Source organism: Cupressus sempervirens, chromosome 4, assembly GCF_028749045.1.
Source record: "Cupressus sempervirens isolate cs-2001-9-10 chromosome 4, ASM2874904v1, whole genome shotgun sequence".
Lineage (NCBI taxonomy): Eukaryota > Viridiplantae > Streptophyta > Pinopsida > Cupressales > Cupressaceae > Cupressus > Cupressus sempervirens.
The window spans coordinates 177,033,849-177,050,546 of record NC_143121.1 but is presented as its reverse complement, the minus strand read 5'-3'; positions in this window follow the sequence as shown (position 1 = coordinate 177,050,546).

Sequence of the window (16,698 nt, the reverse complement as noted above, 5' to 3'; positions counted from 1 at the left end):
TACTCATAAAGTCATTAATGTCTTGCAAACTTTCTCAGTAGTCCCTATTACCACTCAATTTCTTTGCATGGTACAAGGGGGTATTAAAAGATCCCATACACATCAGTTTCTTATCCTTCACTGTTTCATTAATCCTAGCCAATTTATCATACATTTTGTTCCTCCTCGATTTTCTATTAGAAGCATAAATATTGATCAGCCCCCAACAATGAATACTAGAATGGAAATCAATAATTATAAAAGTTCTATCCTTCCAAACCTCAACTCCCATCATAGAGTTCAGATTCCACATAGTAGCAATACCCCTCAAGGCACCATCAACATCATTAGTGCCTGGCCAAATATGACTAACTATTTTGTCAAAACTAGTACTAGAAATTTTAGTTTCTTGTATTAAAATGTAGTCTACTTTTTCCTAAAATATGCATTGTTTCAAAACATATTGCTTCTGGGAGTTATTTAACCCCCTGAAATTTCAAGAAAGGAATTTCATTTCTTACCTCTAGAAACTATCTCCAGTGTAAGTTGCTTGCCATTGGTCACATCCCTTGTTGCTTGTTTTGTCCTAGTTGCTCAACTAGATGGTCTTCTAGTTGTCCCACAAGCACCAACATCTGATTCCCACACACCCCCACCCCCTCTCTTCTTTTTCTAAACCTCTCATTCCCCATTATCCCCATCTTGTGGTGAGGTAGGGATAAGCTCCTTTTTAGCCTTATCAATGCTTTCCATTACTTTTTCTGCAATCTCCACTAAAGAGACATTAACCATCTTTAATGGGGTACAAACTCTCTCTTGAGTATCACATCTTGTGGCCATAATTTCTTGTTGGTTATCACCACCCTGATATGCTAGGGATCCAGGAAGAGGGTGGCACACCTCTATTTCACCTTCCTCCAACAAATCACCATCTTTAGGCCTCCTCATGGGTGGACTCAATAATTCCTCTAAATCAATTATAAAGGGGTATTCATCCATTTTCTTCTTATCCTCCAAAGCTTTCCCATCCCCCAAGACCTTATTTTTGTCTAGCATGGAAAGAACTAGGGGAATTTCCATAGTATGAATAACAGCGAACTCCACCACATGTTTAGAGGCTTCTAAAGATTCTCCCAATGTTTCCATAACAATCCCTAGAGAACCCTTCTTTTGTTTATACTTTCACATTTGGGCCTTGCAATCCATAATAAGGTGTCCAAATTGACTACATTTTTGGCAAAATAGTTCCACATTCTTATATTCTATAGGCTAGACTTTCTCTCCCCATTTGGTCTTCAGTGTAACCATAGTTGGGAATGCTTGATTCAAGGTGACATTCACACATAACCTTGTGTAAACTGGTCATGTTTTTTGCATAGTCACCTTGTTTGCTGTGACAAAATGACTAAAAGAATTCCCCACCCACCTTAGGTTCTTATCATCCCAAAATTCAAGGGGTAGTCTAGGTAATCTAATCCAAATTGGGGCAAGTTTATTCAACTCTGCACTAGCATCAAAGCCCAGATGCCATTTTGTTAAGGCAAGACAGTGCTTCCCATAATACTAAGTACCAAAGAGAATTAGGTTGATATCCTCCTCTATGGCGAACTTAAAACAAAAGAGACCACTAGGCATTGCAAAAACATCAACACTGCACTTGACCTTCTATTTTTGACTAACCCATTTATGCACCATCTTGATAGTGGGTCTAAATGCCACAAATCTACCCACAACACAAAGTTTGAGGCTAGAGGTCGCATTGTCCACCAAACTATCAAGGAGGGATGTCACCAGATCATCTTGGCCATGGGTAATCTTGGGATCCTCTGTAAGGAGATTAACCATCGAGGAGCCCACAAGTGCATTCTTCCAACCCGATAGGGTTCCATCTACCCATATTTGACCACTCTCCAGAGGACAACTAGCAGGGCCTCCACTATCCAATGCAACTATGTCGACAATAGTCTTCTCATCAACCCCTATGGACCCACAACCATCCAACTTGTCCTCCAAGTCCCTACACATTGCAAGCATAAGTTGCAGGTCCAGGAAAGGTGGTGGATCTGGAGGCTTAGGGCCCTCCATTGTTCAAAATGAAAATTCAAATTCAAAGTTGGGCGGTAAGTTGCAAAGCTACTTTCTTCTTTAAAGTTGGAGAATTTTGTGATTAGTCACAACATGTGTTATTTTCTCTTGATATAAACAATAAAAGATAATATGTACCAAAAGTGTTATGGGTATGTGCAGGGTCATGGTCAACTAAGCTATGGCCTTAAGTGGTAGTGAAATACTAGCAAATCAAGGTTATGTCAACTTGACACATAATTTTAAAGTGGTTCTAGACTTTATATCAAAAATTTGTAAGAAAATAATTTGTAGGAAATTGAATGTAGTTTCTAAACTACTAGGCCTTATTTGGAGAAAAATATATTTGATAGGTCAAAATTTTGGATTTTAATGCAGTACTACAAAATTTTTAGGGCAAAAATAAAAAGTAGGTGTAGGTTGGACCACCTTAATCAAAATCAAATGATAATATTTTTTAATATAATTATAGATATAAAAATTAGACTCATGCCCGGATGTGATGCATATTTTTGGGTATTTTTATTCCAAATAAATAATTAAATATGAATTTTCTACTAAAAAAATTTTGAAATAAAAAACTCCCATGTCTGACCACCTTAACTAATTGAAAAATTTATCAAAATAATTTTATTTTTTTTCCTTATACTAGGTAAAGCATAGAATATGATGCAACTTTTGAATTTAAAAAATGTTATACCGTTTGAAAGTTAAAGTTATTTCTCAATCAATATGTCAATTAGCACTTTATAATTATCTTCATTCAAAACTAACTAATAAATACTTATTGAACTTAGAATTTAATAGATATTATATTGATGGAAGCTTGAGAATGTTATAAAAGAACCCTTTTCATTTCATTCAATTTTGATGAAAATAACATTGTCAAATGGCTACTTGAAGTCTGAGTGTCAATGAAACCCTTCTCAAACACATTTTTTGGGTTGACCAAATAGGTTTGGTAAATACCAAGCCTAATTAGATACCCAAATTCAAATCAGGTATCTGATTTCAGATTGGATACCCAATATGAAATCGAGCATCTAATTACTCTGAATTTTCCAATTGGGAAGGAAACCACCCACATTGGAAATTTTGGAGGGAGATTTTAGAGGAAACTTTTAGAGGAAAACTTTAAAGGGAAATTTTAGAGGGAAATTTATTTTTAGGAAGTGTGGGCATTATTATTATAATTACATATGATTATGATTATTATTATTAACTATTATTATTATATATGATTTTTTTTTTTAAAATCAAAAAATGGCCAAGGCCTTGAATATTTTATTAAATCCAAATATAAGAGTACATGACGTTTCTCCGTTCAAACAGGCACAGGTAGGAAAGAACAAAGAAGAAAACCTCCAGTCTTGCCTAGGACATTCATGCTATATTATTACATATTCAAAGGGGCATTACCCAGTCTAGCCATAATAATAAAATTTATATATGTATAACCTTGAGATTGTAAATCATTGCTAATAATCAGTTTGGAATGCCACTTTCAAATCCAAAGTCGAAAATGTGCTTGTCTAACATATTGTTTCAAATATATCTGAAAGCACTCACCATGTTAGATAGTCCATTGTCAAATAATAAAAGAGGATCATTAAATAAAAAATAATTTATCTCATTAAATCTACTTTGAGAAAAATATCAGCCTAAAAATCACATAAACCAATAGAACTACTAGACTATGAAAAATCAAGCCACTAAAACTAGATCTAATCCATGCCTCAATATAAACTCCTTTAAACCTAATAACATGAAATAGACACAAGGGTTTGAGCCACTAGAAATCAAATTATGAGAGAAAATATACATTCCTTATTACTAAATTGCCTTTAACTATGCTGAAGTAATTCTCAAATCCATATTAGAACACATGAATCTAGGAAATATCTATATAGAATGCTATTCACCAAAGTCTTGAAATAGGTACCATGCTCAATCTTCTGCAACAAAGAGCACATCCATACAAAATTAAATGAGACCACACTGCAAAGACCCATATCAACCATCTTAGGGCCAATTTGAAAAAACACTACTATAGAGATTCCCGATTTCATGATTAAAGTTGAAAACCATGTTAGTCCTAATATCCTGAGCTGAGAAAAGTACTAACAGAAAATCTCCTAAAAGAAATGCATACATTGATCCATACATTCCATTTGTGTACAAAAAAATGAAAATAATAGACCTCCAACTAAGATTAATAGAAATGGAAAAAAAACATTGCTAGATTATTGAATACTCATTCCTATAAACAAGTCTAATACAAAGCACAAGATGAGATGCCAAAAAAACACCTTATGACAATATTAGGTTAGCTAAGCATTAAAATATTTGATATAAATATCTCTATTAGCATTCAGAGAAGCTACCAGAAAACCCCCTTTTTCCAAAATACTTCAATACAAAAGAAGCTAATTCAAAACATAGAATCTTTCCTAATTAACATACCGTATCTGAAAAAAGAACCCTAGAGGTAGGAACCATTTTCAAAATTTCAAGAAACACATACCCATAATGCATTAGGGAACAGATTGGTAAGAAACTACCATAGTGAACCCTAGATACCAGATATATACAAAAAAAAATTGTAAAGAGGCCAAAAAATTTTAGCCATACATTTTGATTTTATCTAAGAAATAGGAATAAAACAAAGCACACTGATGTAATCATCGGCATTAATATAAACATTTGAATAGTTCACATTCCTTTATACAAAATTTATGTAGAATTTGGAAATGGGTAACCTAGAAAAGCACCATACCACATCAAAATATAAAGTATACATGTAAAATGGTTATATAAAAGGTCTACAATTACATTTGGGAGAGCTTCCACAAAATTCTTATATATCTTAATATATATGAAGATACTAGTCGAATTACCCTAGTCTAGTATACTATAACCCTATACCCTTTGTACGTATTGAACTAGCCCTAACCTTGACATGAGCAAACCCAATTGAAACTTCTTCTAGGTGACCATAATCACCTCATGAATATCATCTAAATCATCATTGATGAAATTGGCCAAGAGTTTGAAATTGACTTTTGCCCTGCTAGTTTTTTTAGAATTGACGGTGCTGACATCCAGAGTGTTGAAGTCTTCAAATGTAACTCCCAGTTGAATATAAGCATTGAACATATTGAGGAAGTTAACAAACCACTCCTTGTTCTCATCCATTTTGATTTTTTGCCACTGGAGACGAAAGTTAACACAGGTTTCCATGTGTGGCCACTCCTTGTAGAAGGCCAAACTTTCCCTAATAATGAGGGATTGTCTACGAGGAGCAGTTTCTAGGTCCGCCATGCCCAAGGGAAGAATCATATATTTCTCAGGCAAGGGGATTCTAAACTTCTCCTCAATACTAAATACCACCTTTTCCACCCCTTTTCGCCAAACAGGATTGAAGATATCTGAGCATAGTTTAACAATGTCCTCATGCTCTATCTTATCCCTCACCATAACTCTTACAAATGAGCCAATAATGCTACTATTGGTCCTCCAAGTGGCTCTATAATAAAAAACTTCTTCTCCTATAGCTCTACTCATTGCGAATTGGGTTAAATCATTAGCTGGTTTAAGAAGACGACTCCATCTCTCCAGTTTGACCTTTCCTAGGAATGCCATGGTTCTGTTCTCTGTCTTATGAAACACATGGATATTTGACTCCATATATGCTATGGGAAATTACTCAATTTGGAGCTACAATGTCACACCTCTAGGACTATTCCTACAATTAAGCTCCCAACACATCACTAGCTATATTACTAATTGTTCCAATTTTGGGATGCACTGAAATAACTAGCAATGAATGCCATATCTATGGGATTTGTTAAAGAAAATCATGGCATCTAGTGTTGACACTATACTTGTTTGATAACACTAGATAAAGGTATAAATATTCACAAGGGTATGAATTAATGATGCTGTCTAAAGCACAATGGGGTCCTGCCTAGGCCGCCATGATTAAGGAGTCACTAAAGTAATTGAGGAATTCTATACACAACTATGTTGATGGATGGGAAACCTTTCCCAAATATATGCAAAGGTACTTGATTAATATGGGAGAGATAAAATTACCATAACTAGATTAACTCTTTAACCTAGCTCCTCTAATGCTTAAACTCCTAGTTGTCTATCCCTCCAATGGTTGTTATGAACTTATCAAATGTCTGCACTATATGAGTCTTTAGAGATTCATTGATTATTGTAAATTAGTATCATTTTGCCATCAACTCCTTTGTTAGCTAACCTATCCATTTTTTTATTACCCTCTCTAAAAATATGATCAAATTGTATATCTTTGAAAAGATCTATCCACCCAAGAACTTCCTTAAGTTTTGAATTTAGGACCCAATTTGGAGTCTCTTGCTTCCTAACTATGTTTAGCACAATCTGAGAATACCCCTCGATGACAACCTTAGATAGACCTCGATTGCTATAGAGTTGTAAACCTCTATCAAGTGCTTCTAATTCTACCAGGTTATTAGAAGTGGGAGATAAAGGTGAGGCTAGTTTTGAAACCCACTTGCCAGTATCATCATTGACTATGCAACCAATACTAGCCACCCCCAAATTTCCTCTAGCTATGCCATCAAAATTTAGTTTATACCATCCACACGGAGGGGGAACCCATTGATAGTTAGCCCTAGCCTCCTTATTACTTGACTTGTAAACTAGGGATGGATTGATGAGGCTGGACTAGTTCTTTTTAATGAGTCCATCCCAAAAGGAGAAGGAACCCTCTTCTTTGAAAGATTTCCTAAGGTGAGAATTAAACACTTCCACTATGGAAGCTTCCATATTGATAAGCAACCTATCCACACTCTTTTCTTTATCCTAGAAGATACGATGATTTCTTTCCTTCCACAACTCCCACACGATAATAGGTATGTGCAGGACCATGGTGTACCAAACTATGGCCTTAAGTGGCAGTGAAAAATTAGCAAATCAAGGTTATGTCAACTTGATACATAATTTTAAAGTGGTTATGGACTCAAAAAGTTGTAAGAAAATAATCTATAGGAAATTGAATGTAGTTTCTAAACTACTAGGCCTTATCAAGAGAAAAAAAAATTGATTGGTCAAAAGTTTGGATTTTAATGCAGTACTACAAAAATTTCAGGGCAAAAATAAAAAGTAGGTGTATGTCTGACCACCTTAACCAAAATCAAATGATAATATTTTTTAAATATAATTATAGATATAAAAAGTAGACACATGCCCGGATGTGACATAAATTTTTCAGTATTTTTATTCCAAATAAATAATTAAATATGAATTTTCTACCAAAACAATTAAAAAAAAAAAAACTCCCATGTCTGACCACCTTAACTAATAGAAAATGTTATCAAATTTTATTTTTATTATATTTTTCTTATACTAGGCGAAGCATAGAATGTGACGCAACTATTAGATTTTAAAAATGTTATACTGTTTGGAAGTTATAGGTATTTTTAAATTAGTATGTCAATCAACACTTTACAATAATCTTCATCGATAATTAACTAATACATACTTATTGAACTCAGAATTTGAAAGAAATAATATCGATGGAATCTTGAGAGTAATATTAAAAAACTCTTTTCATTACATTCAATTTTGATCAAAATAACATTGTTAGATGGCTACCTGAAGTCTGAGTGTCACTAAAACCCTCCTCAAACACCTTTTTAGGTTAACCGGAGAGGGTTGGTAAATACTAGGCCTAAACGGATATTCGATCTCAAATCGAATATCCCATTTGAGATTCGATATTCGATTTGACATCGGATATCCTATTAGGCTCAGCGACTTCCCATGTCTATTTGGTGGGTAATTTCAAAAGGCAAGTTTTTCTAAATTTTAAATATGGAGGGAAACAAATTTAAATGAAAATGAACATAAAACAATAACTTTAGACAATTTTAGAAGAAATTATATATTTCGTAATTGTGTGAACATTAATATTATAATTATTATTACATTATAATAATATATATGATTAATATTATTAAATATAATATAGTTTTAAATATAATATAGTGATATATATAATATATATTACTATTATTAAATATATTTAATAGTATTATATGACAAAATTATTCTATATAATAATATATATTGTTATTATTATTATTAAATCTATAATCTAGTAACATATATTATTATTATATTAAAATATACAATATAATATAATTATTAAATATAATATTGACATTTAATGGGTCGAAGGGGGTCATAGGTCACCCTATCACCCCCTTTGACCCATAAAAATGATTCTAACATGTTCCTAGCAGTCCTAGGACCCCTAGGGACATATGTCGTCATGTAATAGGTCGAAGGGAGACCCATAAGAATGATTCTAATATGTCCCTAGGGGTCCTAGGATGCCTAGGGACATATATCATCATTTAATGGGTTGAAGGGGGTCATAGATTATCGTATGAACCCTTTTGACCCATAAGAATGATTCTAATATGTCCCTAGTGGTACTAGGACACCTAGAGACATATGTCATCATGTAATGGGTCGAAGGGGGTCATAGGCCAACCAATGACCCCCTTTGAGCCACAAGAACGATTCTAAAATGTACCTAGGGGTCCTAGAACACCTAGTGACATATGTCATCATTTAAATGGGTCGAAGGGGGTCATAGGTAAACCTATGACCACATTTGACCCACAAGAATGACTCTAATATGTCCCTACGGGTCGTAGGACCCCTAGAATCATATGTCATGATCTAATAGGTCCAAGGGGGTCATCAGTCAACTACGTTTGTCAGATGAATCTACAATTTAAACTATAACATTTTAATTCATAGCATGCTAAATTTATAACATATTTAATCATGAATTCAAACTACAACTTACTATTGTAGACTCCTCCTCAGGAGTGAGTGGCCACATCATCAAATCTACATAAATAGTAGTTGTTAATCTCGTCAGACCTCACGTGCACTAGGAGTCTCCTATGAGATACAAAATAGTAGTTTTTAATATCACAAAAATAAGTTTTGAATTTATTTATGAAGATAAGGATAATAAAAAATAAATGATACTTATACATACTATGGGGCTCTCAGTGCGAATGGAAATCCTTGATGGTCTACAACGCGAAATCTGTACAGGCTCATCACCAGTAGCCACACCCTATATACAATAAAGAATGTAATTAAATGGGATTACCACAAAAATTTTACAAGAATGCATCGATATTTAATCAAATAGAAAGCGCCTAATTATCTTTCCTTTGTCAATGCATGCTGGCTCACCCCCCGCACTTTGTCCCCCCAGAATAGGTGCTACCTGCAATATAACAGAAAGATTAGCAACCATATATGCTACAATATCAAATTAAAAAAAAAAATGCAAACACAAAATAATGTACCATAGATGTCTCAAGGCCAAATGAAATGGCCAAGAGTGTGGCATCATCAATCTTTTTGAGCTCCTCCTTGGTCATCAACTAAACATGAATGAAGATCACATATATATAAAAGTCAATATGGCTTAAAAATTAAAATTACTCTATTATAAAAATTAACTTTAAATCGCATATGTCATAACAAAAAAATGTATACACGTACTAACACCAAAGGAGTCCATGCCTCTACATTCCCCTTCTCTCTTGCATCAGGGTTTGTAGCCTCTGTGCGTGTGTCTAGTGTGTCCTCATCTAATACAAAATGATACTCAAGAAGATCACCCATGGGACCTAGGCAAATATTCTTACATGTAATGCAAGTATGAGGCACATAAATGTGTGATGAGCTAGCTGATGATGAACTCGCACTAGCATCATCAACACGTGGAGGTAGGACTGACCTAGCCTGAGATATCATTAGGCTACTTAGCCTATGAATGGTTCTAATGGTCTGAGAGCTAGCCTCTATCATAATATCTAGATTCTGCACTCAAGGAGGAGGGGAGATATTAGTTGGGGGGACAAAAGTGCCAGCTTTCTTCCACTGGGAAGAGGGTCTATCCTAACAAGCTCCTAGTCCTAAGCCCATGTTGGGCTTCATTCTCCAATAGTCACTTTAAGTTTCAACACAAATTTTGCATATAATTTTTTAAGGAAATAAAATGGTATGTCTAAATTGCCATATGGAGGGATATGAAAGACCATCCATCAATGATTTCAAAAGTTTGCATGTATGGCATCATTTGTGCACCATTTAATTGATAGTTTGGATTTTTTTGGGTCGACTGGTAAACCCATTTTCGAGTTCGCAAAAAGGCTAGCCAAATCATCTTTGGTTATGTTGAGGGTCGCAACCTCTTCATAGTCCAAACCATCATCAAAAATCTCATGCATTTCATCACGCCAATGAAGAGCGACATTTTGTTGGTTCATAAGGGTTTCAATACTATCCACTATGATGTTTAAGGTGGATAATATAGGAGCCAATGTGGGTACATTATTATATTTTCTATGCAAACCTCTCAACTTGATGAGATTTTCATTTATCAAATCCTCAATTTGAGGAGGGTTTTCAGGGGGTAGAGGATCATTTGGTGGACGGTTTTGTGGGGTACTGGATCATTTGGTGGGGGATTACAAGGAATATTATTCCCTACCTCAGTGTCATCATTCTGATCAACCATTCCTATTGAATTGCAAAACGTAATATATATTTTTTTAAAACCTTAATTTTAACCATTTTTTTCCAAAAAAAACCCTAGATTCAACTAAAACAAACAAAATCATGCTAAAATCTATTGAATTTAGATTATAAATGAGTTTAAAAAAATTTTAAAAATGTACTTCAATATTTGATATCCGACTGTAGATCTAATATCCAACCGTGGTGCACAATAGTGGCCCCCAAATATGTGAAATAACGGCCCACGAGTCTATTTTTTTTTCAATGTAATGTCACAGATATCAGATATCTGATACGGTATATTATATTTTCTATAAGATATAACATATATAACATATAACATATATCATATATTTTATATGATATTTTATATATAATATATTATATTATTATAATTTATAATATATTATACTTTTTTATTATATATTATATTATAATATATTACTTTTTTTATTAATATATTACATTACTATATATTATATTATTATAATATTATATTATATAATATTAAATAATATATTATACTATTATAATATAATATTTTTATATTATTATAATATAATAATAATAATGTTATAAGGCGTTGATTATTAGATATCTAATATGTGATTAGATATCCGATAATATCAGATATCCAATGTCAAATCAGATATCCAATAAGGCTTGGCCTTTCCTTCCAGGTTTGGTACCTGGATAGGTGGAAAAAAGTCAAAGCAGATTTTGAAGCGCTTTTAGACATCTTCAAACTCTATTTTTTTCACATCGCCACTTTTTGACACACCATGATCCTGCACATACCCAATAGAGGGGCTTATATTCCAAATCTTATTAAAAACACCATGAACCAAGTTTGTTGGCCATGATGATAAAAGGTCCATGAGGGAATTTGGCAATGGAGAGGACCACATAAGCCAAGCCCTCAGCCATTCCCAACATGTTAGAGCAACAGGACAGTTGTAGAATAAGTGATCTATAGTTTCATTATTTTTTTTGCAAAGAACACACCAAGAAGGGCCATAGATGCCATATTTAGCTAGTCTGTCAACCGTCAAAACTCTTCTTTGCAGGATGAGCCACAAAAAGAATCCAACCTTTGGGAGACAAGCTGCATCCCAAAATAATTTTAGTGGCATCTCGACAAGATTCTAGCTCTAAAAGTGGACAATAGCTTTATATCCATGTTTCACATTATATATACCATCCTTAGAACCAGCCCAAACAAGATTGTCCAGCCTTTTAGATTGCTTGATGTTCCTATCGAAAACAATTTTCTCATATGCCTTAACTAAATTAGGATCTAGACCTAACTTCTCAATCACATGCCATCTCCATTAAGGGACCCCATCAGAGAAAACCTTATATGTATAATCCTTGACCTTATCACCCCAAAGAAATTTTAGTTTACGTTTAAGGGTTTCATGACAAGTGGAAATCTGGATCAGGGGATGCTTGTCCCAGGAGTCTTCCTAGAATAGAGCTTTGTCCCCCAAGCCCACATCCCAAGTTAAAAACTTACTTATCAATTTCTGACATTTAACCATAAAGTTCCAACATTTTGATCCTTTAGGTAATCTTTTCATCCTAAAAAGTGACGTCAGATCTGTCGAGTCAAGATATTTATTGTAAAAAATCTTGGCCCATTTGTGATCAGGTTCCTTATATAGCCTCCAAATAAGTTTTCCACCCAAAGCTTCATTTTGCCACTAAATCTTCTTGATTCCTAAGCCTCCAAACTCTTTAGGTTTGCATAAATTATCCCATTTAATAAGAGCTAATTTCTTATCATCTTCCTTGTCTTTCCACAAAAAATTCCTAAGTTTAGATTTGAATTTCATAGACACCCAATTTGAGATGGGTAGACATGCCATAGGAAAGATTGGAATAGCTAAAAGAACTGACCTGATCTTAGTAATCTTGCCAACCTTAGTGAGCCACTTGTCTTTCCAACTTCCTATCTGCTTATCTACCTTCTCAAACATGTCCATCCAAACTCCGCTATGTCTCGAGCCCTTTTCCAAGGAGATTCCTAGGTATCTGCATGGGAAGAGCCCTTTTTTAAAACCCATAATCCTACAAATCTGATTTTCCAATTCTGGATTGGTGTTTAGGAAGAATATTTCAGATTTTTCATTATTGACCTTCTATCCCAAAGCATCCATATAGGCTTGTAAGATATTTTTAAAGCCCAAGGCCTCATGAATAGAGCTCTTGCCAGGTAAAATAGTATCATCTACATACTATTGATGAGTTATGTTATGAAGATTTCTAGTAATAGTAATACCCGCAATCTTCTTATTTAGGTATGCATCTAAAACTACTCTACCAAATGCTTCTACCATAATAATAAAGAGGGAAGGAGATAATGGATATCCTTGTCTAATACCCATAGAAACTTAAAGAAAACCTTCAGGTGTCCCATTGATAAGGATAGAAATATTTGGAGTAGAAATAAACTTGAAGATTAGAATAATCCATTGATGGGAGAAGCCTAATGCTTCAAGGACCTTACAGAGAAGATGCCAGTCTACCATATCATAGGCTTTTTGTATATCTAGCTTCATAAACATACATGCATCTTTGTCTTTGGATGTCGAGTGGATGGTTTCTTGGATTGTAAGAATACCATCCAAGATAGATCTTCCTAGAACAAATCATGTCTACTCCTTAAAGATCAGTTTGGGCAAGAGGCCCTTTAGCCTATTAGCTAGAATTTTGGAAAAAAATTGTATATCGTATTGCACAAGGCAATAGGATGAAAGTCACTAGGATGTTCTGGCCCATTCTTTTTAGGAATTAAGGTGATAAAGGAGTAATTAATCTCAGCTAGCAACGACACACCATTCCTTGATGCTTCAATTTCTTTCCAAAGGTCTTCCTCCAAAATGTCCCAACATTTTTGAAAAAAGAAGGTTTGAAAATCGTTAGGCCCTAGAGATTTATCTAGATTCATACCAAAAACTATGGACTGAACCTCATCTAGGGTAATTGCTCTATTTAGACTTTTATTATCTTCTGGTGTAATTAGTTTAGGGATCACTTTGAGCATTCTGGATTGGGCCTCCCTGTTTGATCCTTTGAAATTGTTTAACAGTCCCTTAAAATGGGAGACTAATGTATGTGTTATTTCTTACTGGTTCTCTATACACTCACCCATAGAATTAGTGATAGTTGAGATTTCTTTTAGGGATCTGTTATAAATGGTTGAGTTGTAAAAAAAAATTGAATTACAATCTCCCTCACCCAACCATTTATCCCTAGATTTCTGCCTCCAAAATGTTTCTTCTTTGGAAAGGATGTCTTCCTATTTCGCAAGTAACTCTTTTTCTAACACATAGCTTTCACTATTCATACCATGCTTTATAATGTGCTAGTTTAGATTCTTTAATTTTTCTTCAATTTCTAGCTTTTCTTTAAAAATATTATTAAAACGTTCTCTATTCCACCTAAGGATATTTTCTTTTAAAAAATTTAGCTTGGAAATAAAGATAAAATTTTTAGATCCTTCAAAGCTTTCTTGTGTCCACCATATCCTAATTAGCTCCAAAAATATTGGATCTTGGAACCACATCTTTTCACATTTAAATGGATTCCTGATTGGTTTAGATGGTTTAGAAAACTCAGCGCATACAGGAAAATGGTCAGATTTTGCATAAGGCAGGATGAAGGACTGAAAATTTTGATTATGCTCCATAATATTACCTGAGATAAAGAACCTATCCAGCTTTTCCATGATGTAGGCCTCATCTTTACTTCTATTGTTCCATGTGAAAGATCCATTTTTTAAAGGGAAGTCTATCATACAATGTTTATCAATCCATGCATCTAGCAATGGAAGGGCTAGATGTTGTATCCCTCCTACTTTTTCATTCAAATGAATGATGATGTTAAAATCCCCCCCCAATTATAATGGGACTATCTTTAAAATCAAGAAAAACCAAACTTAATTTGTTCCAAACAACTTCTTTCCCTAAGGGACTATTCAAAGCTTAAACATTAATTAAAATAAATTTCAAGTCTAATTTAAGGCTTTGTACACTGACACACATCCAATTACTATTGTTCTTTAGGTGATGTAAGTCTACTTTCTTGGGATTCCAAATAATACCTAAGCCACTGGAAGCACCATTTTCCTCATGGAAGAGAGAATCCCATATACCTAACATCTTGTTTAATTTAAAACTTTTTTCTTGGTTTAATTTTGTTTCTTGAATTAATATTACTTCTGAGTTAAAATTTTTTAGGTATTGTTTAATTAACCTTTTTTGCTAGGGGCATTTAGGCCCCTAGCATTCCATGTGGTTATCCTCATGATGCCTTGGGAAGGAACTTCCCCTTCCCAGTATTAAGTAATTCATCAATTTTAATCTATTTTCTATAGAGTCCATCAACCTCTCGTAGCTCCTTCAATGATTTCCTTCCTCTCTTCCCTTTTAATTTTCCATAAAATAGGGAGCTCGGTCCTTCCTGATTCATATGTAAACCGACTTCTTGCTGATAATAATCAATTGGGCTATGTGTTGAAGGGGTCATGATACCCCCTAATTTTCCAAACTCCTCTATTTCTTGTTCATTATAGACCTTGCATCCAATATAATCCTTATCCAAATCTGCCTAATTAAGTTCTACCATATCATCACTATCTATCCTACTCTCTTCCTTATTAGCTTTATTTTTTTGATACTGATCTAGTAAATTGTCTTCCATTTCAATCTTAAATATGTCTCTCCTGAGATCCTCAGTTGTGTAGTCTTTACCTCCTAGTCTAATGATTCTTTGTATCAGCTTCACCTTTTGAGAAGTAGTACTATTATAATTGTTTTCAAAACTAAAAAATTGAATTAGTTCTTTTGCTAACTAATCTAATTCCTTATCCTCTGTTTCTAGAGTCTTTACCTCAGGTTGGTGATCCACTTCTTTGTTTAAAAAATACTGAACATCTGTAATAATTGAATTCTCAATATTATTTCCCATTATCATCTTTTCTAACTACATATTCTCTAGAGTAAAAGGAGAAGTAGTATGAACATCTAGAGTCTACCAGAATTTAGAGGATAATTTGATTCTTTTGTTTCTAGGGGTGGATTCCTCGACTGCCACACCTTCATCTTGAGCTTACTGTGGAGAGACTTGTCTAATATTTGGTGACACATTATCCTTATCTACCTCTACTAGTGAAGCAAAAAGTAAGTCATTTTCTACCTCAATTAATTCCATATTCTCTACATCTCCTATTAGCTTGTCTTGGACTCTCTCTATATCAAATGTACCTATACCCACCTCAAGTGGATTGGGTTGAATTTCCTTATTTTGTTCCATTTTTTAGGCTTGATCCATATTTGCTAGATGATCTATTATAGCTCCCTTGTTTTCACATGCCAATGTACTCTAATTTACATGATCCAAATCCTCTTTGATAATTGTTTTTCCTCTTTCCTCTAGCTCTAAACTGTATGTCAAAGCTTTGGATGAATTCTTATTTTTCTTGGCTTCACTCTTTTTCACTTTTCCTTGCTCTTGGCATAACACTGAGACATTTTTATTGACTATGATTGATTTCACTTTGTCTCTTTGTTCAATTTCACCATTATCCTTTGGCTGAATCCCATCCTTTGAAAACCTCATATCTGGCTAAACCCTATCTTTATCTTCAGGCTGAGAGCATGATTCAAATTTTTCAAAATGGATCCCTAGCTTATTTCTCAATTGAAAAATTGTTGGGAAAGTAGTTTGGAAATCTAAAGTGAGAGGGAGGTTTTGAAGACTCATGCCATTATGAACCTCTATTTTAATAATCTCTAAAATTTCATCCTTATATTTATGTAGATTAAGCTCATACTCTGCCCTTTTTGTCTTAACCTTTTTAAGAATTGTGGATTCTTGATTAAATTTGGTATTTATTAATAGTTTAACATTATTATCAAATTTGAACAAAGCATCAATTCCAAAAAATTCTCCTAATGCAGCCCCAATCTATTTAAGTGTTTCAATCTAATTTAATTCTAGAGTAGGGATTAGATAATAAACTAG